This window comes from Ambystoma mexicanum, chromosome 2q, assembly GCF_040938575.1.
Source record: "Ambystoma mexicanum isolate Mex_15411 chromosome 2q, UKY_AmexF1_1, whole genome shotgun sequence".
Lineage (NCBI taxonomy): Eukaryota > Metazoa > Chordata > Amphibia > Caudata > Ambystomatidae > Ambystoma > Ambystoma mexicanum.
The window spans coordinates 482,102,671-482,126,546 of NC_090924.1; the positions used below are offsets into that span (position 1 = coordinate 482,102,671).

A 23,876-nucleotide genomic window follows, 5' to 3' on the forward strand; every position below is an offset into this window, starting at 1 on the left:
GGATTTCAGGGGGGAGGAGGAGTTGAAGCGAAACTGGTTGAACTTCGGGGGTGGGAGGTGTGATGCCCTTGGATAGATTCTTCAAGGGGTTGAGGGGGTATGATTCACTTGAAATTATTCTGGGGATGGGTGAGTGGTGCACGCAGGTGGTTTCTCAGAGAGGTGGGGAGTAGTTGAATGGAGCCCTAGAGTGGGGGATGTGGTACACCTGGGTGAATTTGAGGGGTGGGAGTTGTGGTACACATAGATGGATTACCAGGAGTCACCAGCAAACAATACTAATAAACTCATCCTCCGCATACACCTCTCAAACTCTGGACTTAGCACAACCAGACCTCTACAGCACCACAATCTGCACAACAACAACAAAACAAACCACACATATCCTTGCACAAAAGCACACAGTGGCCAACTTCCGTAAATCACATTTATACTCCGTGAACAGTGTTTCCAAACGGAAGTGGCCAACATCACATCACAGCTCTCTTGCTCTTCTCCTGCACAACCCCACTAACCACCCACCATCCCGCCTTGCATTTCAGATCCACCTGAGTGCCTGGAGACCACACAAGTGGCACTGGTGCACGGTATAAAAACCTTTAACATTAACAATGGCCATTTTCCGAAACAGGACAAGCGCTGAGCATGCCAATGGTCTAGATCCTTTCGAACACCGTTCATCAGAAGAATACCTTACTTATCACTGGTAACATTCTTCCGACTGGATGTTCCTCCCATGCATTCCTCATCTTATGATATCTTTGTTTCCAGCTTCAGTTGCTTCAGAACCATTTTATCATCTTCTCGGCAGAGCGCAATGTGCATCGAGGCGGCCGGCCCGATGTCCCTCGAGGGCCTCCATCTCGGCTGACGTCATTGTTGAGCACATATACAATGCGCAGCACCCATTGGCTTCAGTTCTGTTTTTTTCCCCACCCATATGCAGAATTACTGCCAATAAGTGCCTTTAATTTATCAGACCTTAAAATAAAGTCCAAAGCTCGGAAATTCTACAGTGGGGTAGGTTAGGAGGGTGATGAGGAATACGTGGGAGGAACATCCAGTCGAAAGAACGTTACCACAGGTAAATAACTTGTTTTTCAAATGGATTGTGTCCTCCCACGTATCACTCATGTTATGATAGACTCCCAAAGCAGTATTAAGTGCTTTTGGAGGAGGGAGTAGAAATTTGAGAGTTAATTTTTGCAAAGATGGAGCATATAACTGACTTTCCAAATCTTCCCTCATTGTTAGAGTAATATTTTTTGTGAATGTGTGGATCGTGGACCAGGTAGCTGCCTCGCAGATGTCCTTTATCTGAACTCCCCTCTGAAGTGCAGAGGAAGTTGCAATGCTCCTAGTGGAATGAGCCCTTAAGCCTTCTGGGGGATCTTTCCCAGCTAGTTTGTAGCACTCTGAAATAGCTAGCCTGATCCATCTGGATATGGCTTGTTTGGTAATTGACTGACCTAGTTTGTGTCCTGTATAGCCAATGAAAAGTTGGTTATGTGGTCTCAACTTTGCCCTTCTTGGAACATAAAAGCTCACAGCTCTCCTTGTATCAAGTCTATGAAATCTTTTATCTTCCTTGCCAGGATAATGTGGAGGATAGAAGGCCGGAAGCACAATTTTCTGTGCTAGATGGTAATCCAATGCAATCTTAGGTAGAAAAGAGGGTTTGACTTTGTAAAAGGTGGTAAACTGATGGGTACAGGGTAAGGCCTGCAACTCGCGCACCCTACAGGCTGATGTTATTGCTACTAACAAAATAGTTTTGTAAGTTACCAACCTTAAAGGGCAGGAATGGAGTGGCTCGAAAGGAGCACATATCCAAAACGTTTAAACCAAATTAAGGTCCCAAGTTGGAATTTGGAAAGGTGTAGGAGGAAACACATTTGTGAGTCTTTTAAGAAATTCAGTTAAGGGTATTTTGAAGTAAGATACCTTTTCCGGGGTGCACATTAATTTGGAAAGCACTGCTAGATAATCTCCAATCTGGAGCCCCAGATTTGTCAAATGTAGTACAAACAATACCACCGTAGGTGTATCGCAATGAAAAGGGTCCACATCTTTCTCCCTAAACCAGCTGCAGAACTTGTTCCAATGGCAGTGGTATAAGGATTTTGTTGCTGGCCTTCTGGCCGAAAGCAAAATCTCCATTACGCCACCCGGGAGGTCCCAATCCTTGTACCTCAGCCTCTCAGAAACCATGCGTGAAGGCTGAGCGTCTTGACCTCTGGATGGAGAACCCAGACCCTCCTCTTGCGAGAGAAGGTCCTCTCTTTGTGGCAGACATATTGGAGGGCAGATGGACATGTCCAGAAGGTTCGGTTACTACGTCCTCCTGGCCCAATCCGTGGCAATTAGGATCATGGATTTCCCAGAATTTCTCAACCTCCTGATCACGTGAGGAATGACGGGACTGGAGGAAACGCGTACAGGAGTGGAAATTCCTAGTCCAATATGAACGTGTCCCCTAGAGCTCATCTTGGAGGGAATTCCCTGGAGCAAAAGAGTTTGCACTTCTGGCTGACACTGGTTGCGAACAGATCCACTTGAGGGGTTCCGCAAAGGTTGAAGATCTCTTGAAGGACATCCTGAGCTAGTTCCCATTCGTGGGAGAATCTGCTCTGCCTGCTCCGAGCGTCCGCCGCTGTGTTCTCGTCTCCAGCTAGGTGAACTGCTGATAGGGAGATTCCTTCTTGAATTGCCCAGAACAGAGCTGCATTGCCTCTCTGCACAGTGGTAGTGACCCTACACCTCCTCTCTTGTTAAGGTAATACATGGCCACTGTATTCCCCGTCATCAGGACATTCTTTCTACTACAGGGGGCAGAAAGGCCTTCAGCGCTAGTCTGATTGCCCTCTGCTCCAGAAGATTGATCTTTAGTTTGGACTCCAATGGCGACCAATGACCACTGATTGTTAGATCGTTGGCCCCCCACCCCATGAGTGAGGCATCCATCACTACTGTTATCTCCAGCCATGATGGTTGCCAAAAGGATTCTCCCTTCAGAATGTTGTCCTCGTAGGCCCACAACAGAAAGTCCTGTGCGACTCTGCTCGGAACCTGAAGAAGGTCCGACAATCTGCCTGAGAATTGGGACCATTGAGTCCTGAGAGCCCATTGGAGGGATCTCATTCTCAGGCGAGCCTCTGGCACCAGAAAAATGCCGGATGCCATGAGGCCAAGCAACCTAAAAATGTCGAAGGACGGAAGACACTGGCCACTCTGACCATCTGCAAAATGTGTTGAGCCCTCGCCTTGGGTGGCGAGGCTTTTCCCAAGGATGCACCCAGGACCGCTCCAATGAACTGGAGTTTATGAGACAGTATCATGTGTGACTTCTTGTAATTGAGGGAGAAGCCCAGTCTGTGTAGGGAGTGGCAGGTGATACTGTGATGTTCCTGGTCCTGTTCGGGTGAACGTGCCCTGATCAGCCAATCGTCTAGGGAGGGGCAGACGTGCATCCCCCTCTCCTGAGACTCGCTGCCACCACCACCATAAGCTTGGTGGAAACCCTCAGGGCAGAGGTCAGCCCGAATGGCAGAACTCGAAACTGATGATGAGAACCACCAACGGAGAACCTCAGATACTTCCTGTACTTGTGATGGATAGGCACATGAAAGTAAGCATCCTGAATGTCCCGATTCCTGGTGAGTGTTGTACGTCGGAGACCCTTTCTGGGCCTCTAATTTGAATCAGACTATTGGTGCCCCCAGGCCTGTTAGTGCACCGAGTATCCTCCCTCCCCCAGCCCGCTTGCCCTTCCTTGCTTCCTACGGGTCCCGCCTTCTAGGCCACCCTTGGCCCCCGATTGGTGTTTTCGAGCAAAACATCAGCTCCGATTGGTGTCACTCCCTGAAAAGCTGAGCCTCCCGGCCCGTGCTGCAAGCGCTCTCCCCACTTCGCACCGGATGATTCCTGGTGAATGTTGTACGCCGGAGACCCTTTCTGGGCCTCTAATTTTTAAATTTGAACCAGACTATTGGTGCCCCCAGGCCCGTTAGTGCTCTGAGTAGCCTCACTCCCCCAGCCCGCTTCCCCTTCCTTACTTCCTATGGGTCCCACCTCCCAGGTTACCCTCCATCCCCGATTGGTGCCCCATCTAGCTCATAACTGACCCTCCCATGGCAGCCCTCTGCCCGGTAGCCCCTTCTGCTAAGTGCCCCAAGGCAAAGGGCGGCTCCAACAGAGGCAGCTCCATATCGTGTCTGCAGGTGTCAGCAGGGGAAGCAAGAGGCCAGCCGTTAACCAACAACAACTAGGATCAATACGGTAGGAGTGGTCTAGGTGGGGACTAGAGCAATTACTCTGCCCCAGTAGCCTAACCGCTTATCAAACTTATCTACAACACTGTGAATATTTCCACTGCCTCGATATGCGAAATTGCATTATTAGCCGTGGGCCGCTCACCCACTCTCAAATCTAGTTGTGTTTAGCATTGCAGTCATCTGTCTTACTGTGTCTTAAACCTAGCTTTGCTTAGGACTCCATTCAATTGTTCTACTAGGCGTAGGCCTTTCTCCCACTATACAGGACTCTCAAATCTAGCTGTGTTTAGCATTGCAGTCATTTGTCCAGCTGTATCTCAAACCTAGCTGTGCTTAAGACTCCCCTCAATTGTTCTGTTAGGCGTAGGCCTTTCTCCCACTATACAGGTATCTCAAGTCTAGCTTTGTTTAGTACTGTACCCATTTGCTCTGTCGGGCGTGGGCCTCTCCCCCACTGTACAGATATCTCAGGTCTAGCTGAGCCCCATTTCAAACTGCATTGTCTGGTAGTCAAATTGTATTATTGGCTGTGGGCCGCTCTTCCACTGTGCAGGTCTCTCAAATCTAGCTGAGCCCTTTTTCAAACTGCAAGGTCTGCTAGTCAAATTGTATTGTTAGCTATAGGCCTCTCTCCCGTGATAAAGTGACCACTGGCTGATTATTGTGGAGTAATAGTGTGATTATTGGGTCGCGCCCCATGTGATGACACAGTGACGGTCATTTACGCCCATTAGGTCAATTCTGTAGCTACTAGCTATACCCTTCCTAAACCACATAGTTGGCTCACTGCAGTGAACCTCTCCCAGGGAGACCCACATTAAGGACTGCCACTGAAATACCCAACTATATAATCCTAACAAACCTCCCCTACCTCACTCAGACAGCGACTGAACAAACCAGCAATATCAGCTGACAAGACCACCTACAGACAGAACCTGTACTAGACAATTCCCTAGACCCAGTACTACATCACAAGACAGCCGGACCAAAACAAAAATCAAATCATCACCAACAAACAATATAAAGACCAACAAAACTCTCAAGCTCAAAATGTTGCGCAAACGACCAGGACAGAGAGAAAGAAAAAGAGCAGAAAGAACAAACACAACTGAACACCACCGAAGACTCACAACTGCATAACACACTTCCACAGACAGGCACAACAACTGAACCAACGCTGAGAAAAGAGAAAAATCCCTCTACTTAACCACATACCCCGCAAATAACTGGTCACCAGAACGAACCCAAAACGAAGCAGGAACCAACAGCAGCAGACAACCAAACAACCACGCAGAAGAACGGACAAAGTAAGAAATAACAAAAACTTAATCAACGCAATAACACCTTACATCACCAAAACAAGAGGAACTACCACCCGACGCCCAAAGCTTTTTGAAGAAGAACCAGATGAAAACAAAAACCCAAGACTGAACCTAGAAGAACCTTTCGACGACAAAGACGCACCTAGAACAACATCTCAACTAGAGATCGACCTGGAAGGAAACCTTAACACCGATCAGAAGACAACTCCAACAATAAAGCCCAAAACAAATTACACCTTTAAACTCCACTGCAACCTAATAAAGATCCATGTCAAAATGCTCAGAGATCTTTGACCTTCTCTGTGACAACGGCATTGACATCCTATTCATCACAGAAACATGGCTGGACGACAACTACAAAATCACACTCCAAAACTGCCTCCCAATCAACTTCAAATGCCTCCAGGTACACAGGAAAGACAAAAAAGGAGAAAGGCCTTGCAATAGCATTCAAAGGACACCTGAAAATAAAACAGACGAACCTCTCAACATCATCAACTGCGAAACCATGGTCATACACCTATCAGCGAAGCCATCACCAACATAGCCATCAAGCACAACCATCTAATTATCCCGGGGGACTTCAACATCTGGTTTTGTAAAAATGGTAATTGTTTGAAGAAAGACACTTCAACTCCCAAAACTCACTAATTTGACAGCTTAGAACCATGACACTACATCAGCTGGTCAAAGGGACAACACACTAAGCAGGACACACCCACGATGCAAACCAAAAAACATATCACCACGGCACCACTGATACAAATACTATGAAGCAACCATCTCATCATCCCATTTGTGATCAGGCTACCGACTCACGTCCGCATCCAGCCCCCCCAAGTTCACAATCGTCACAAAAAGAAACTGGAACACCGTCAAAGCAAGCAGCCTTCTTGAACAACTGGAGATGACCAAACCCTCAGCTACAGAACTAGAGCTGGCTGACCTAGACGGGAAAGCGGAGCTACTGCACAAATGGATTGCTGACACAATTGGAAACATCGCCCCGGAAAAACCATTCACCCCCTCAAAAAAAAGGGCAACGGCAAAATCGTTCATCCCACTACTATGCACCATGAAAAAGACAACAATAAGATGGAACTGGAATGGAGGAAAGAATACAACCAAGGCAAGAAAATACTGTTCCAAAAACAAATCCCTGTATACAAGAAGGAAATACAAGGGAAGGCATTATGATGACAGAATCACCAATGCCACAAAAACACAAAAATAAATGTTCAACATCATTAAAGAAATGAGAAAACCACCTGGCTGCGACAACACTCCAACCCCCTCAGAGAAACTTTGCAACGACTTGGCAGACCACTTCAAGAACAAAAGCAACAACATCTGACAAATCATACAAAACAGACCAACCAACCACAACATTCAACCAAACGGACCTAACACAGAGCCACAGCACAAACTCCAAAACTTTCCTGAAATATCAGCAGAGGTATTCGTCTTGCTGGTAAAACACAGCAAGAAAGCAGGATCACCCATGGACCCGATACCTATAAATCAATCCTCGCGCAAGGAACACCATCAGAATACTTAAGAAACCTCCTAAATATCTCACTCGCAACAGGAACTGTACCAAGATCCTTCAAATCAGCATATATCAAACCACTTTTAAAAAACACAAGTACCGATGTGGAAGACCTCTTCAACTACAGACCGATTTCAAACATTCCCTACCCGGCAAAACTCCTTGAAACTTATGTATACAAATTAACCCAATTACATGAAGAAAAACACCACCTGTTAGACCAAGCACAAGTCGGTTTCAGACCCGCAAGAGGAACAGAAATGGCACTATTAACCATCTGGGACGACCCAAAAACGTTTGCGGACTTCTGCTCCGATTCTGCTCGACCTCTCTGCAGCCTTCGACACAGTTAGCCATGACAGCCTAACCAAAAGACTGGAAGACATAGTCATAACGACATGGCACTACTCTGTATTAAATCATTCTTAGCAGACATAACAGAAAACATATGGATAAAACCTTACAAATCCACCCCACAAGTTAATGACTGTGGAGAACCACAAGGGTCCTCACTATCACCACTGTACGTCAACATCTACTAGACTGCCAACAGTACATCACTGCTCTCCTGCACTTTTCCAGCTCATTCCCACCAACTCAACATCTACTAGACTGCCAACAGTACATCACTGCTCTCCTGCACTTTTCCAGCTCATTCCCACCAACTGACCACCCCCCTTCACTTTTTGTTTCAGAGCCGCCAGGGGACCACTCCGGTGGTCATAGAGCACGGTACAAATATCCTTTAACATTAATGATACCATCCAATCCTGGAGCTCTGGGCCTAAAGGATCTGAGAAAGTGTGAGCACCTTGAACTTGTCCTTCCTGGGGAACTTTTTCAAGTATCTCAAGTCCAAGATGGGCCTCAGTCATGCGTCCTTCCTGGGGATTAGGGAATAGGGAAAATTTCATCCTTTGTTCCTCTCCATCTCAGGTACTGGTTCTATAGCACATTTTTCTGCCAGGGTTAAAATTTCCTGCAACAGGAATCCATCTGGGACATTTAGTAAATGGCTTCCCGGTGGATGATCCTGAGGTCTCTACAGGAAGGGGAGGCAGTAACCTTGGCCTACTGTTTCCAGTGCCCATGCACCCGAAAAAATACCTTGCCATTCTTTCAGATGCTGTGACAGCCTGCCCCCCACCGGGGTGTCGTGAGTCAAGACCTCAGAGAGGTTTTGCAGCAGGTGAAGCAGCGGTTGATGGTAAGACGCTGCTGCTTGGCCAGGCTTTGCACCACTCCCTCATCCACGATGAGGGAATCTTCTTTGTCCTCTTTGAACAGCCTGTCCTCTTGCTCTTCCAAGTGAGGAGTAGTAGCGAAAAGACCTACCCTTCCAAAATGATCCGCTGGGGTGAAAAGGCTGAGGCTGTCTGATGGCGGCACCTAGGAACTTGGCTGCCGTCTTTCAGGTCTGCAGCTTCTCAAGGCTTTTGTCAGCCTTGTTATCAAATAAGTGTGAGCCGTCAACGGGCATGTTGAGGAGTCTAGATTGTACATCAGGTGCAAACCTCTACTTCCTCAACCATGCCAATCTGCGTATGACAGTACTTGCTGCCATGGCCCTGCTGATATTGTCAGCAGTGTCCAGACCTGATTGCAGAGACCCACACATGGCCTCCTTGCCATCCCTTATCAGGTTAAAGAAGCCGTCTCTTTCCTCACCTTCAGGGATGTGCACAGCCGCCATGGCTATGCAGTCCCAGAGGGCCAATGTGAACTTCACAAGAGCACATGTAGAGTTAGCAGACTTTAAAGCCATGCTGCTCGCAGAAAAGACTTTCTTTGCCCATGAGTCAATGCGTTTGTCATTCCTATCAGGGGGTATGGTTGGATACACAGCTTGCTTAGAGGTGGATATAGGTGCTTGCACTACTCGACTTTCCGGAGTGGGATGTATTGACAAGTAGCTAGGGTTGCTAATGGTGGTCTGTATTTTTTTGTGAGATTTTTATTTACTGAAGGGCTGGACTCTGGAGCCTCCCAGTTTGCCGCAACGCTTTTTTGGAGTGCTACATGGAATGGTGGTATAGGGTCATATTGAGGACCTGTCGGGATCCCATGGGTTTCCAGACTTTCAATGAGACATTACCGCAGAAAACTTTCATTGAGAATATTGAAATAAACATTTGTTTTTAGTTTTCTTCATCTTATATTAATGGGAGAATTGGTGAATGATGTTTGAATGTTGATTCCGGATATTAATATGCCAAATATCTTAATAGGTTTCCTTAATGATATTAAATATAGGAAGTGCCAAGTTTCCCAAACCAAGATGGAGGTGCAGTTCAACACTAATGATTGGAGGAGAAATATTGTGAGGTAGTTTGGAACAAGTACCAACATTCTAAACTGCCTTTCATTCCAGTTCCCTTAGAGGAAGGCTGCAGTTATTTGAACTCTGAAGAAATTTTGACTTTAGTAATCCTTAGTAACTTTTGTGAAGAGAAACTATAGAGAAGATAAAAGTTCTGAAATATCTTTCATGAAGAAGTCATCAAATTTAAAAGAAAAGTCAAGTACAGAAGAAGCAAGCTAAGTAGTTTTGGTGTAATCCTCAATTGTACTTTGATCTAAGAATATCATTTATCTCCAGTTTTCAAGTCAAGAAGTTATTTTTTTAAAGTATTTAGAGACTGTAAATATCTACAAGTAAAGACGAATTTTCATGTGCTCATTTCGTTCCTGTAATTGTGTTGAGAAAAGTAACGTTCGTTTCATTCGTATTGCGGCTGCATTACCTTTGATATTATTTCGAGTGTATACATTATTTAGTTTCTTCAGAAAAAATACTATTGCGCGAGTTTCATTAACCATTGTTTAATCCATAGATTAGTTTGCGCTTAACAATACTAACTTGTCGTGTTTTTCTCTTTTTGACATAACTTGCATGCGCGTGCTGTGCCATGCAAGTTATTCGTCACTTATTTTACAGAGAAAAAACACGACAAGTTAGTACTGTTAAGAGCAAACTAATCTATGGATTAAACAATGGTTAATGAAACTCGCGCAATAGTATTTTTTCTGAAGAAACTAGAAAAGTTTGCTACAGAGAGCTGGTAGCTTATATTACACACTTTAGATCACTGGTGCAAGAGAGTGAGTGGCCTTTCATTCTGTCAAGGTCCAGTCTTGAATCTTCTTGCAGGAGTGATGCTGGCCCACCAGACCCCCCCCCCCCCCCCAAGTATGCCTGCTGAACAATCTCAATAAAGATATAATTACTAGGCAGGCACACCCAAGGGGAAAGGGGAATGGAGAACAAAACAAAGCAGATCTTCACTGGTTTTCAATGTTGAAGACACGCCAACTCGACAACTGGTTAAACCCTCTGGAAACTGGATTGCAGAGTAAATGATTCGTCAGTGTCTGTGAAAATCTAAACACAATATTATACCATTAATATTACTCTTCACTGAATTCTAACTACAACCTTTATATGTAATATTTATATCTAAATTAAAATACCTGAAGCCTATGCTGGATTGCTGATAGGCGGTAATAATTAACTAGACATCTTCTTTATCATAAAAATAACGACCACCGCAATTGCCTTGGTGTTAAAGTTCTTGCAGATCGAAGAAAAGTCAAATTCCTATGATCAGTCAACACAGTGACCCGATGTCTGGCACCCAAAAGATAGTGTCTCCACTCCACATTCCCAGTCCCCGGCAGCTTCACCATTATTTTTCGTGCCCAAAAAAGATAAGACCTTGAGAACATGTATTGATTATAGGGCATTGAATAAGATCACAATTAAGAATAGATATCCTTTACCTCTAATATCAGTTATGCTGGGCAGAATTCAAGGAGCCAATATATTCTCTAAATTGGATCTCAGAGGAGCTTATCATTTAGTAAGAGTGAGAGAGGGTGACGAATGGAAGGGCACATTTAGGACCCGTTATGGATTATTTGAGTACCAGGTCATGCCATTCGGTCTTTGTAATGCTCCTGCTGCATTTCAATTTTTCATCAATCAAGTTCTTCGAGAATATTTGGATGTGTTTGTTGTAGTATATATAGACGACATCTTAATATTTTCTAAAGAATTGAATGAACACATTGAACATGTTCAAAAGGTGTTGACTAAGTTAAGAGAAAATCAACTGTTTGTAAAACTTGAAAAAAGTCAATTTCACACTGATAGAGTGGAATTTTTAGGTTTTGTTTTGTCTCCGGAAGGGTTAGAAATGTATTCAGCTAAGGTGAAAGCAGTACGAGATTGGCCACAGCCGACTTCAGTAAAAGATTTGCAAAGTTTTATTGGTTTTGCTAACTTTTATCGTAGATTCATACAGACTTTTTCACAGATTATTTCCCCTATAACAAGATTATTGAAGAAAGGAGTTAAATTTGAATGGAATGAAGAAGCTGAGAAAGCCTTTGATTTTCTGAAAGATAAGTTTGTTTCTGGACCTATTTTATTACACCCTGATGTTGAACAACCTTTTTTCTTAGAAGCTGATGCTTCAGATTGTGCTATGGGGGCTGTATTGTCACAAAGTCATCGTGTTACTGGACAGCTTCACCCGGTAGCTTTCTTTTCTAAAATGTTTTCCCCTGCTGAAAGGAATTATACGATTTCTGATCGTGAATTGTTAGCTATTAAAGCAGCTTTTGTGGAGTGGAGACACTATCTTTTGGGTGCCAGACATCGGGTCACTGTGTTGACTGATCATAGGAATTTGACTTTTCTTCGATCTGCAAGAACTTTAACACCAAAGCAATTGCGGTGGTCGTTATTTTTTGCGGAATAGGATTTTGTTATTTTATTCAAACCTGGGCGTCAGAATGGAAAAGCAGATGCTTTATCTAGGTGTATTCCTGGAGGTTTGAAGAGTGATCCTTGTACTCCTATGCCTTTGCTTGCAGAGAAGAATTTTGTCATTGCTGGGGTTGAGAGGTTTCAGGATTTTCGTGAGTCAATTTTGCAATTTTATACTGAAGAAGAACTTTTGGTTTGGGCGGTAGAAGATTCTGAACGTCACATAAAAGAAGGTTTACCTTTTGTTGGAAAGCAGTTGTATTTGCCTTCTGAAGAGTTGAGGATAGAAGCATTAAGGAATTGTCATGATTCTCCTTTGGCTGGTCATCCTGGAATTAAGAAAACATTTGATCTTCTTCAAAGAGAATTTTGGTTGAAGGAAATGAGGGAAGATTCAGAAAATTATGTGAGAACTTGTGATGTTTGTATTCGTTCTAAGTCAGATCATCAGAAAGCTGCAGGATTGTTAGTTCCACTTCCGATTCCACCTCGTCCTTGGCATATGGTATCAATGGATAATATTGTGGATTTACCGCCTGACAACGGTTGTTCAACTATACTTGTGGTAGTGGATGTGTTTTCTAAGGCTGGTCACTTTATTCCTATCAAGGGAGTGGCTACAGCAACATCTTTAGCTCATGCCTTCTTGCAAAATGTTGTAAAGTTACACGGTTTACCTAGTCAAGTAATTTCTGATCGAGGTTCTCAATTTGTTTCTAGATTTTGGAAAGCTTTTTGCAAAGAGTTGAAAATTGAGATTAATTTAACAACAAGTTATCATCCTGATGGTAATGGTCAAACTGAGAGAGTGAATCAAAAATTAGAGAAGTATATAAGATGCTATCTTGGTGCTGATCAGTGGTGGTTGGAATTAATTTGGTTAGCAGAATTTTGTTATAATAACGCTACAAAAGATTCAACTTCTATGTCCCCATTCTTCTTAAATCAGGGATTTCATCCATGATTTTTGAGAGGAGTGGTGTTGGATGAAATTGAGGTCGCAGATGTGGAAAGTAGATTGATTGCTATGGAACAAAATTTGAGACGTGCTGTTCAAGCTTTGAAAAAGAGTAAATTAAATTACAAAAAATTTGCAGACAGAATGCGTTGGAAAGAACCAAATTACCAGGTCGGAGACAAAGTATGGTTATCCACTAAAAATATACCTTTGAAGGGTAGGAGTAAATTTAGTCCACGATATATTGGACCATTTGAGATAGAAAAGATTTATTCCCCAGTCTCAGTGAAATTGAAGTTACCACCAGTATTAAAAATTCATCCATTTTCATGTAAAATTATTGAAAATCTTTAGGAGTGATACCAGAATGAATGATGTTCCAGGTCCTGTGTTTTCTGAAGATGAGAATGAATTTGAGGTGCAAGCTATTTTAGATTCTAGAATTGTTCGTGGTCAACTTCAATATTTGGTTGATTGGAAGGGATATGGGCCAGAAGAGCGTTCATGGGAGAAAGTGGGAAATATACATGCGCCTAGATTAGTTAAAAGATTTCATCATTTAAATCCTGAAAAAGTGGGCCCTGGGTCAGGGCATTACGGAGAGGGTACTGTCAGGATCCCATGTGTTTCCAGACTTTCAATGAGACATTACAGCAGAAAACTTTCATTGAAAAGATTGAAATAAACATTTGTTTTTAGTTTTCTTCATCTTATATTAATGGGAGAATTGGTGAATGATGTTTGAGTGTTGATTCCGGATATTAATATGCCAAATATCTTAACAGGTTTCCTTAATGATATTAAATACAGGAAGTGCCAAGTTTCCCAAACCAAGATGGAGGTGCAGTTCAACACTAATGATTGGAGGAGAAATATTGTGAGGTAGTTTGGAACAAGTACCAACATTCTAAACTGCCTTTCATTCCAGTTCCCTTAGAGGAAGGTTGCAGTTATTTGAACTCTGTAGAAATTTTGACTTTAGTAATCCTTAGTAACTTTTGTGAAGAGAAACTATAGAGAAGATAAAAGTTCTGAAATATCTTTCATGAAGAAGTCATCACATTTAAAAGAAAAGTAAAGTCAAGTACAGAAGAAGCAAGCTAAGTAGTTTTGGTGTAATCCTCAATTGTACTTTGATCTAAGAATATAATTTATCTCCAGTTTTCAAGTCAAGAAGTTATTTTTTTAAAAGTATTTAGAGACTGTAAATATCTACAAGTAAAGACGAACTTTCATGTGCTCATTTCGTTCGTGTAATTGTGTTGAGAAAAGTAATGTTCGTTTCATTCGTATTGCAGCTGCATTGCCTTTCATATTATTTCGAGTGTATACATTATTTAGTTTCTTCAGAAAAAATACTATTGCGCGAGTTTCAGTAACCATTGTTTAATCCATAGATTAGTTTGCGCTTAACAATACTAACTTGTCGTGTTTTTTCTCTTTTTGACATAACTTGCAGGCGCGTGCTGTGCCGTGCAAGTTATTCGTCACTTATTTTACATTAGAGAATAGGACCTGTTATTTTTCAGTGTGCGTCCTATAGTTGAGATACTTACTTCCTGATTGAACGTGTACGCGTCTTTGTTCTGGACGTTTACGTATTTACAGTTCTGTGTATCAACGATTCTGGCGGTTTCGTTCGCTTCAGGTTTTCGGAACTGCAAAAGAGCGCGGTTTTCTCTACTGCGCGGTTTCGTTTGCATTGCTTCGTTTCTTCACCTACAATGCGTATGCTGTCAGCGTTTTCGCTGAGCGCGGTTCCATGAGAGTCGCGCGTTCATCATTTCACCGCGGTTCTTCATTGAGTGAAATTAACGCTGTTTCCAGTTTACAAGTAACGTTGCCCCAACAGTTCTACAGTTGAAATTTAATTCTCAAGAGGAAGAAGAAACTTTCTACTGAACATTGCCAGCATTTAAAATTCAACTAAGTATAACATAGACTGATTTTTATTGTATTCTTTTTGAAACTGAACTTAATTTCAGTCAAGTTTAATGCAATATCAACATAATTTTGAGCCAAGAGAAGAGTGTAAGAAGTTACAATTCAGAAAAGTGCATTTATGATAAAGAAGATATCTAGTTAATTATTACCGCCTATCAGCAATCAAGCATAGGCTTCAGGTATTTTAATTTAGATATAAATATTACATATAAAGGTTGTAGTTAGAATTCAGTGAAGAGTAATATTAATGGTATAATATTGTGTTTAGATTTTCACAGACACTGACAAATCATTTACTCTGCAATCCAGTTTCCAGAGGGTTTAACCAGTTGTCGAGTTGTCGTATCTTCAACATTGAAAACCAGTGAAGTTCTGCTTTGTTTTGTTCTCCATTCCCCTTTCCCTTTGGGTGTGCCAGCCTAGTAATTATATCTTTATTGAGATTGTTGAGCAGGCATACTTGGGGGGGGTCTGGTTGGCCAGCATCACTCCTGCAGGAAGATTCAAGACTGGACCTTGACAGGACCTTTGTCTAAAATGTCTGTAAGGTCATCATGCTAAAATGAAGGAGCTGGCCTACTCCATCCTAGGAACTCTACAACTCTGGACATTAGGCTTCTGTATTTGTATGATGTATCCGCATGATCAGCCGGTTCCGGTTTCCCAAAATCCAGCTCTGGGGAAGTGTCTACCCCACTAGCTGACTGTAGTATGTCATGTAGCTCCCTAACTGTGGTCTCTTGTGAAATGAAGCATTCAGGGACATTAGTGTCTTTATGAATACCAGGAGTATCCAATTGAAGATCACTTGGAGGGGTTTCATCTGAAGTTTCATAGCCCTCATATATTGAGGTACAGGATCTGAAAAAATTCTTTTTAGGTAGAGGTTTAAAAACCTTTTCCTGACTTTTTTGAGGCAAAGGTGTTGATAAATGCACAGTTGGCGTTGATGTTTTTTCCATCGGCGTCAATGGCGTTGATCATATTGACGCTTTGTCCTTGGACTTGTGCTTCGAGGGAATCGACCCTTCAACATTTTCTCATCGTGTTTAATACTTGAAAACCCTCGAGAAGTCTTAGGCTTATGACCCGGGCACAAGGGCACGCAGGGTTTTGCCTTGTGTTCATGTCAAGCGACTGTAGCATGGACAATGTTTTTATGTTGCGAGGTGGACGGGCCTGTTCCTCAAAGATTTTGCACATTTTCTTCCTAAAGAGTTCCCACTCGTCTTTGGAGGAGGATTTAGTCAGGGAAGAAGGAGAAGGAGGTGATCTATGTCTTCTCTTCGATTTCGTGTGTGCTCCTCGAGTGAGCTCTTTTTGAGATGACCGATTTTTCGTAGGAGTGGACGGGGATTTGGGTACAATCCTACCCACTGACAGTTTAGCTTTTCGCTCTTTTAAGGCCTTACTTGTCATCGACAGTCGGCAGTCTTGTGCTCGACACCTAGGCACTAGATGCATATTTTATGCAGGTCCGTGAAGGTCATTTTGGAGCCTCAAACTAGGCACTTTTTGAAGCCTGTCTTCAGAGTATTAGGAGTCGAAGACAAGGCCATCTCAAAACAGTTTCTGTGGAAAACTGTAGCGTGCTGTAATTATCGAAGCAATCGCATTTGCAGAAAAATGGAACTAAAGCCAACGGACGCTGCACATGGTATATGTACTCGACGATGACGTCAGCTGAGATGGAGGCCCTCGAGGGACAACGGGATGACTGTCTCGACCCACAGTGCCCTCTGGCGAGAAGATATTTTTTTCAAAAGCTGGTGAAGATGGAAACAAAGATTATCATAAGATGAGGAATACGTGAGAGGAAACAATCTATTTGAAAAGAGTAATTAAAACTATATAGGTGGGTCAGGTTTCCAGGGATATTAATCTCCAAGTACCTCAGTGACTTGCTAGTCCAAGCATACATGAATACATGCTCTCGCTCTGCCTTTAAGGGGAGGGTGAATATTGAGCCCCAGAAAGTCAGATTTAGAGCAATTTACTTTGAAGCCAAGACTCTCGTATAGAGTCGCAGCTCCTCCCCAACATGGACCAGAGAGCAGAGAGGTTCAGGGAGAGATAGTATGACATCATCCGAAAACAATTTGCTCTTGTGGTGGAACCCCCCGCCCCGAATTTGATACCCGCAATTTGCGTGTCGGTTCTAATAATACGTGCAGCCCGGGGCTCCATCACCATGGCAAAAAGGAGGGGTGAGGGAGGGCACCTCTGACTTGTCCTCCTTTCTAAGCAAATCTTCGAGGAAAGGGCCCCGTTGACCAGCAGACGTGACGATGGGTTGACATAATTGGATAAGATCATGTGGTGCATTTTGGGCCTATGTTGAACCTGTCGAGCACCTCCCTTAGGATCCCCCACTCCACACTATCAAATGCTTGATTTCTGCTCAATTTATCCACTAGATGGAGTACTCTTCTGATGTTGTCCACCGTGCTTCTCCCCGAAATAACGCCCGATTGGTCTGGATGTATTAAAGCGGGCACAAGTTTTTCCAGCCGGCCCATGAGTATTTTCGTCAAAATGTTGGAGTCTAAGTTCAGAAGGGCTATTGGCCTGTATGATGAGCATTGTTTGGGGTCTTCCCTGCTTTGGGTAGTGGTACTACCTGGGCCTCCTTCATGGAATCCGGCAACATTCCCCCTCTCCCTTATCTCATTAAAAACATCTGCCAAAGGTTTGGCCAGCAATCGAGCCAATGTTTTGTAGCAGTGGGCAGTGAAACCATCAGGAAATGCAAAAAAGAAATTGCACACCCTATATTATAAATAAGTTGTTAGTCTCTGTTAAAGAAATTCAAAGCTCCAATGGCTTGTTCAGTCGTTAAGTACTCTTTAAAGGTGCGGGGGAGAAAACCAACAACCTCGGTATCAAAGGTCAGTAATATAATGAAAAAAACATGGAATTCCTATTAATAATAGGAACTCCCGTCCCCTGCACACCTCTTGCTATTGGAAACCAGATCCAACCAAAATTTAAATAAATGTCATCATTTTCACTACTTTATGTTTTTGGAACAGCTAAATTCGTAAATCATGTTGTTTTGTAATTCTTAATTAGAAAGCAAGTTTCAATAGACACGGTATTATACAAAAATTATTATTTTATCCACATGATACTTTTAGTGCTTATTTTCAACAAAAATCAGAGTTCAGTTCACTGATGGTTACATAAAGTACAAAACATTCTTGATATGGAGCTCTACGCATTTCGAGAGTATGCCTCTCTTCTTCAGGAGCAATAACTATTTCATTAAACACAGTATTTCCTAATAATGATAATTCAGCAATCCTCTAAATAAATATAAATTTCAACAAATAATTTCTCTTCCAAACACATAACAGCATTTTTCTTTTCTTTAGGACTTCAATTGTCCATTTCGATGTGGAATGATGGAAACGTCATTTTATGAAACAGTTCTCATATGTTCTGAAAATAATAATAGTGATATGTGTATTAGATAATGGTTAAATCAAATAGTCACTATGGAGTTAGAAGGATAAGTTTCCTTGTTCCTACCTGAGTATTGTTTTCAAGTCCTGTGTGTTTACAGATTCTGTAATACACCGTGTGTCGACGTGTTTATCCACCGTAATGCCTAGTCAGCTTACATTCTATATAAGGTATAATACAATATGTGTCTGACACATCGACATGGACAATTGAAGTCCTAAAGAAAAGAAAAACACTGTTGTTTTGTGTTTGGAAGAGAAATTATTTGTTGAAATTTATATTTATTTAGAGGATTGCTGAATTATCATTATTTGGAAATACTGTGTTTAATGAAATAGTTATTGCTCCTGAAGAAGAGAGGCATACTCTCGAAACGCGTAGAGCTCCATATCAAGAATGTTTTGTACTTTATGTAACCATCAGTGAACTGAACTCTGATTTTTGTTGAAAATAAGCACTAAAAATATCATGTGGATAAAATAATAATTTTTGTATAATACTGTGTCCATTGAAACTTGCTTTCTAATTAAGAATTACAAAACAAAATGATTTACGAATTTAGCTGTTCCAAAAACATAAACTAGTGAAAATGATGACATTTATTTAAATTTTGGTTGGATCTGGTTTCCAATAGCAAGAGGTGTGCAGGGGACGGGAATTCCTATTATTAATAGGAATTCCATGTTTTTTCAGTGAAACCATCAGGCCCAGGGGCCTTGTTTAGCTTCAGGGATGTAATATGTAATGGACTGTATAACCTCCAGCGTGGCCATTGGTGCATCTAGGCTTTCCCTGTCGGATGAGGAGATTTGCTTGAGCTCAACTCCATCCAAGTACGATTTTTGTTACTGAATGCTAGGCCTGCTGGAGGAGTACAGTGTGCCATAAAACGCTCTTCTTTTCCTCTCCCCAGTCCCTTTTCTGGGCGTCCAGCAGAGTTGGAATAAATGAGGACCCATTCTCTTGCCTAATGAGTTGAGGCCTCGCCCACCCCGGCACATTGCCCTGCTCAAAATAGCGATGTCGCAAACTGTGTAAAGTACGCTCCACCCTATGAGTCCTAAGTAGTTTCAATTGGCTTTTTACTGTGGCAACTACTCAAAAAGCCCTTCATTTACATTTAGTGGTATCAATATGCTCCCTCTCTGCATCAATCAGCTTCTGCGGGAGGCACTGCTCTTCCCGCCCCCTCAGCTGCTTCATTGCTGCTGCATTGGAAATAAGATTGCCCCTATCCACTGCCTTAAGGGCATCCCAATGGTTCCCATAGGAGGCGTCAGCAGGGGGAATGAATTAGAGATAGTTCTGAATCACGTCCTTCAATCCCTTTAGACACACTGGCCCCTCAAAAACCCCAGGGGCATCCCAGTCCCCAAGACATACCATAACTGCACTATGATTCGCCAAGGTTATTGGCTCTATGTCAGTCGAGAGGAGCAGTCTGGCCAGATCTGCTGGCAGGAAGATGTCTATTCTGAGGCGGATAGATGGACATGGGAGGTGTAGGTATAAACCCGTCAGCCCCCCTCTTTATTTTAATATGCACAAACCCCAAGTCTTTATGTGTCAGGATCGCCACCCCCACCCTTTTACTATCAGCCGATGAATGAAACTGATGCAGATAAAGCCTGTTACAGGTCCTTGACCAATAAGTGGGTTTCCTGAAGAGCAAACAAGTGTGCCTGGAGACACCTACATTCCTTAAACAGCTGTGTAAGTTCAATCAGGGTATTAAGTCCCAGTGAATTCTATGTGCAAACATTGAGATCCACATTGAGCCCAAGAGTGCCCCATTCCTCACAAGAACATGCCCTCTAATGTGTACCGACCCCTCAACACCTCTCCACCCAACCCGCTCAACCCTGGTCACCTCAGCATAATCGCTTCTCCAATGGTTCATGTCAAACAAACCCCAAATCGTGTCCCCAAAGACTACCCCCAAGGTTTCCCCCAAATTTCCTCCATGAGCTTCCACTCGGCCAAATGCTTGCAGTGGAAGAGCTATCCCCCCAGTTTCCCACCACCGTCCCCCTACAAAGAAACAAAATAAACAAATGAACAGCCCTGGTGGCGGCACCTTGTACGGGTACGTCTTCCGTCTGCAGGGCCTCTGCTTAACAAAGCATGGACAGCCCTGGTGTGGCAAGCCCGGCGGGGCTTCCGCCTCCCACCCTGCCTCCTGCAGCCATGCACGGCAGCAGGGAAATCAATGCCTGTATCACTGGTCGGCTCTCTTCTAGCCCTCACTGGACTGTGTTCCAAATCCCTGGGTCAGGGACCCTCTCTCTCGATGCCATCGTGCCATGCCGGTCCACCTCTGGAAGTTGAAAGTTCAGCAGTTCCGCTCCATCTTGGGCCCAGAAGACCAGGCGCACCTTGTCCTGCAACTTGAATTGCAGGCCAAAGGGGTAGGTCCACTAGTATCGCACCTCCCAGCGCCTCAACTTGTCTGTGATTGGTTTCCTGCTCCATCTCTTTAAGAGCGTGTTTTCAGATACATCTTGGAAGATCTGGACCACGGAATCTTGGAAATTGATCTTATTGACTTTTCTTGCCTCCCCGGGATCGCTTCTTTGATCTTGTAGTAGTGATATTTTACAACTATGTCTGGTGGTGGGAGATGATGGGGGGCGGTTAGACGAGTCCCTCTTTGGGCCAACCCTGTGGGCATGATTAATCTTAACAGTAGCATGGGTACCACCTTTGTTGGTCTTCTGGCTGAAAGGAACACCTCTACCATGTCTTCCTGGAGATCCCAATATTTGTACTTAACCTCTCAGAAACCAGGCATGGAGGTTCATAGTTCTGATTTCTGGGTGAAGAAGACGGCCTCCCTCTTGTGACAGCAGGTCCACTCTCTGGTAAAGATGGACTGGGGGGCATAAAATGAGGATGCCATGCCCTACTGGCCCAATCCGGAGCAATCAGGATGATGGACTTCCCAAACTTCCTGATGACATGAGGAATGAAGGGGACTGGTGGGAACGGGTACAAGAGTGGACGATCTCAGTCCACCACAAATGCGTCCCCCAGACCTCCTCGCTTGAGGAAATTCCCTGGTGCAGAAGAGGTCACATTTCCTGTTCACACTGGACGCAAACAGATCCACTTGAGGGGTTCGGCGAAGATCTGTAGGAGGGCTTACTGAGCTAACTCCCACTCGTGTTAGACTGTGCTCTGCCTGCTGAGAGCATCCACCATAGTGTTCTGTTCTTAGGCTAGATGAACAACCGATAGAGAGATCCTGTTTTGTAGCACCCAAAACCAGAGCTGCATTGCCTCCCTGTACAGTGGTAGTAACTATACACCTCCTCTCTTGTGCAGGTAATGCAGGACCACTGTGTTGTCTGTCATTATCAGGACGTTCTTACCCAGTATGGATGGCAAAAAGGCCATCAGCGCCAGTCTTATTGCCCTCAGCTCTAAAAGGTTTATGTGTAGTCTGGATTCTCATGGGGACCAAAGACATCTAATTGTAAGATCGCTCATGTGAACTCCCCATCCTGTGAGGGAAGAATCTGTGACTACTATTATCTCCAGTGGTTCTACATGATCACTGCACTGGCCATTTCTTCAAATCCAGAAACTGAGCACATGGCTCACTCTGTGCCGCTTTACCCCTACCCACGACCCCCACTCCCTACTTACCTTTGCTTGTTGCTACTTAGCTTCTCTCCCGTTTGATCCTCCACTCGAGAGAATCGCGACTAGACCAAAGGCAATGACACACTGTGGGGTAAGGAAAAACAAGATGTTGAGAGAAAAATGTTGTAGGGAGGAAGAGGGAAATGACCGGAGATTAGAATAAGAATGACTAAAAGGAAAGCAAACATCTAGAGATACAAGAGAGAACGGAACACCCAGAAAGGGGGAGAAGCAGATGCCATCTAAGAGAGGACAGTGAGATTAGAGAGAGGGGGGATTGACAGATAACCTCAGAGAGAAGAAAAAGCAGGTGGAGGAATGACATTGCAGGACACCACCAGAGCATAGAAAGGAAAGCACAGAAGTAGACAGAGGGAGTAGGCCCAAACACGAGCCCCGAGAGGAGCAGGTGGAGGAAGAGGAAAGTTGGAACCAAGTTTCTCATGCACCCCACCAGGGTGCTGTACACCCTTACATAAGGCCAACCGCAAGTGGTTGCCAAACTGTAAATCGAGCGCACCAATGAAAGCATCTCAGAGGCAGCAAGCATAAGCACAACAAAAGCATGGGCTGCCTGAGAGTTCTGAGTGCAAGGCTGGAGAGTGCCTTTAATCCCAGCAAGTGTGTGAAGGTCTGGATGTCGCTGCAGCATCCTTCGGGAGACCTGAAACATTTGATTTGGCCATTGATCTTTTGTTGAGACTGAAAGGAACTTCGGAGCACTTTGTTTTACATACTTCATTTGGCTTCAATCATTTGAACTGGCCGTTGAAACTTGAGACCGACTACTGCTTTGGGCAGAACCTTTTAGAACAAGAGGGGAGTGCCCTATTTTGGTTCAGACTGACCCATTCTTACGCTCTGACAAATGGAGACAATATCGCCCTGATGTTAGGAAACTTTTCTCCTTTAGGCATTTTCCATCCATATTCTATGGACCCCCAAATGTTTTACTTTTATTTTTGACATGTCCTGACTTTCTCCAGCTTCACTTCCCTGGCATTTTGCTCACTTTGTCATTTGGAAACTGACTAGTCCTTCATACTGGCAGTGCTCGGAAACTAGGTTTCCCTTTTTCTTTTACTTTTTACCTGTTTTGGTAACTTTTCCAACAGTGCATGCAGCATATTACAATGCAGTGCATGGGGATACTTTTCTATCACCCTGGACTTTTTACACTGGGGTTTTTGGTTACTCGTATGCGTGTCTATGGACTAGCTAGTGGCAGCAATTACATTTTGACCATTTTTGCAGTATTTTTAGTGTGCACATTCGTGTTTATCACATCTGGCTACTAAAGGTGGCTAGTCGACAAAGATGTCCATGGCATGAGATTTTTCTTTTGTCCTTTGGACATATTGTTCTTGGCGTACTTCCTGCCTTCTCAGTTCAAGAAATCTCTAATATGGTCATGCATTTGCCTGGGAAGGATGCTGCTTTCACGGTCTAGTGCATGCCGTTTGTGTGTGGACTCAGGAAGTGGGTGGAACTGTCTGGTCCCACTCCATGAACACTGGTGCCTGAAAGTCTAGTGTGCATGCATGAGTGAAAGCCACAGTGGTCCCTGATTGGACCACTGTTGGCTGAGTGAATGGTGCAGATCCTTGCTATTGGTTGGCCGAGTAGGTAAACGCACCTGAATTTAGAATAAGAAGAGGAATCCTGAAGCCATTCCAGTAGATCAGCAACACAGCCAAGTATACTGTGTAGCCCGTGCAGCTGACTGAAGACCTGTGGACAACTTTTGAAGAGGCTGGGTGACCTTTCCTGCAATTGCCCTGTTGCTTCGACCAACCAGTCTCGATGTCTTCTGGTGCTCCTGCGGTCTAGAGCCTTTGAAATCGTCTCAGGACCACCCAGCGGACTGACCAGCTCTGAGTTAGGATACTGTGCCAGAAGTGTCGTCGTTCTGCGTTTTTTCGTCTGGAACTTCAGTGGTCACCAGCTC

General features: G+C 43.7%; 1 protein-coding gene across 3 annotated transcripts in view; it reads right to left on the minus strand.

The window, feature by feature from the left end:
• The window catches only part of BRAT1 (BRCA1 associated ATM activator 1), a 437,354-nt gene that overhangs the window by 224,341 nt on the left and 189,137 nt on the right, over window positions 1-23,876 (minus strand). The gene's annotated exons all lie outside the window — the stretch shown is intronic.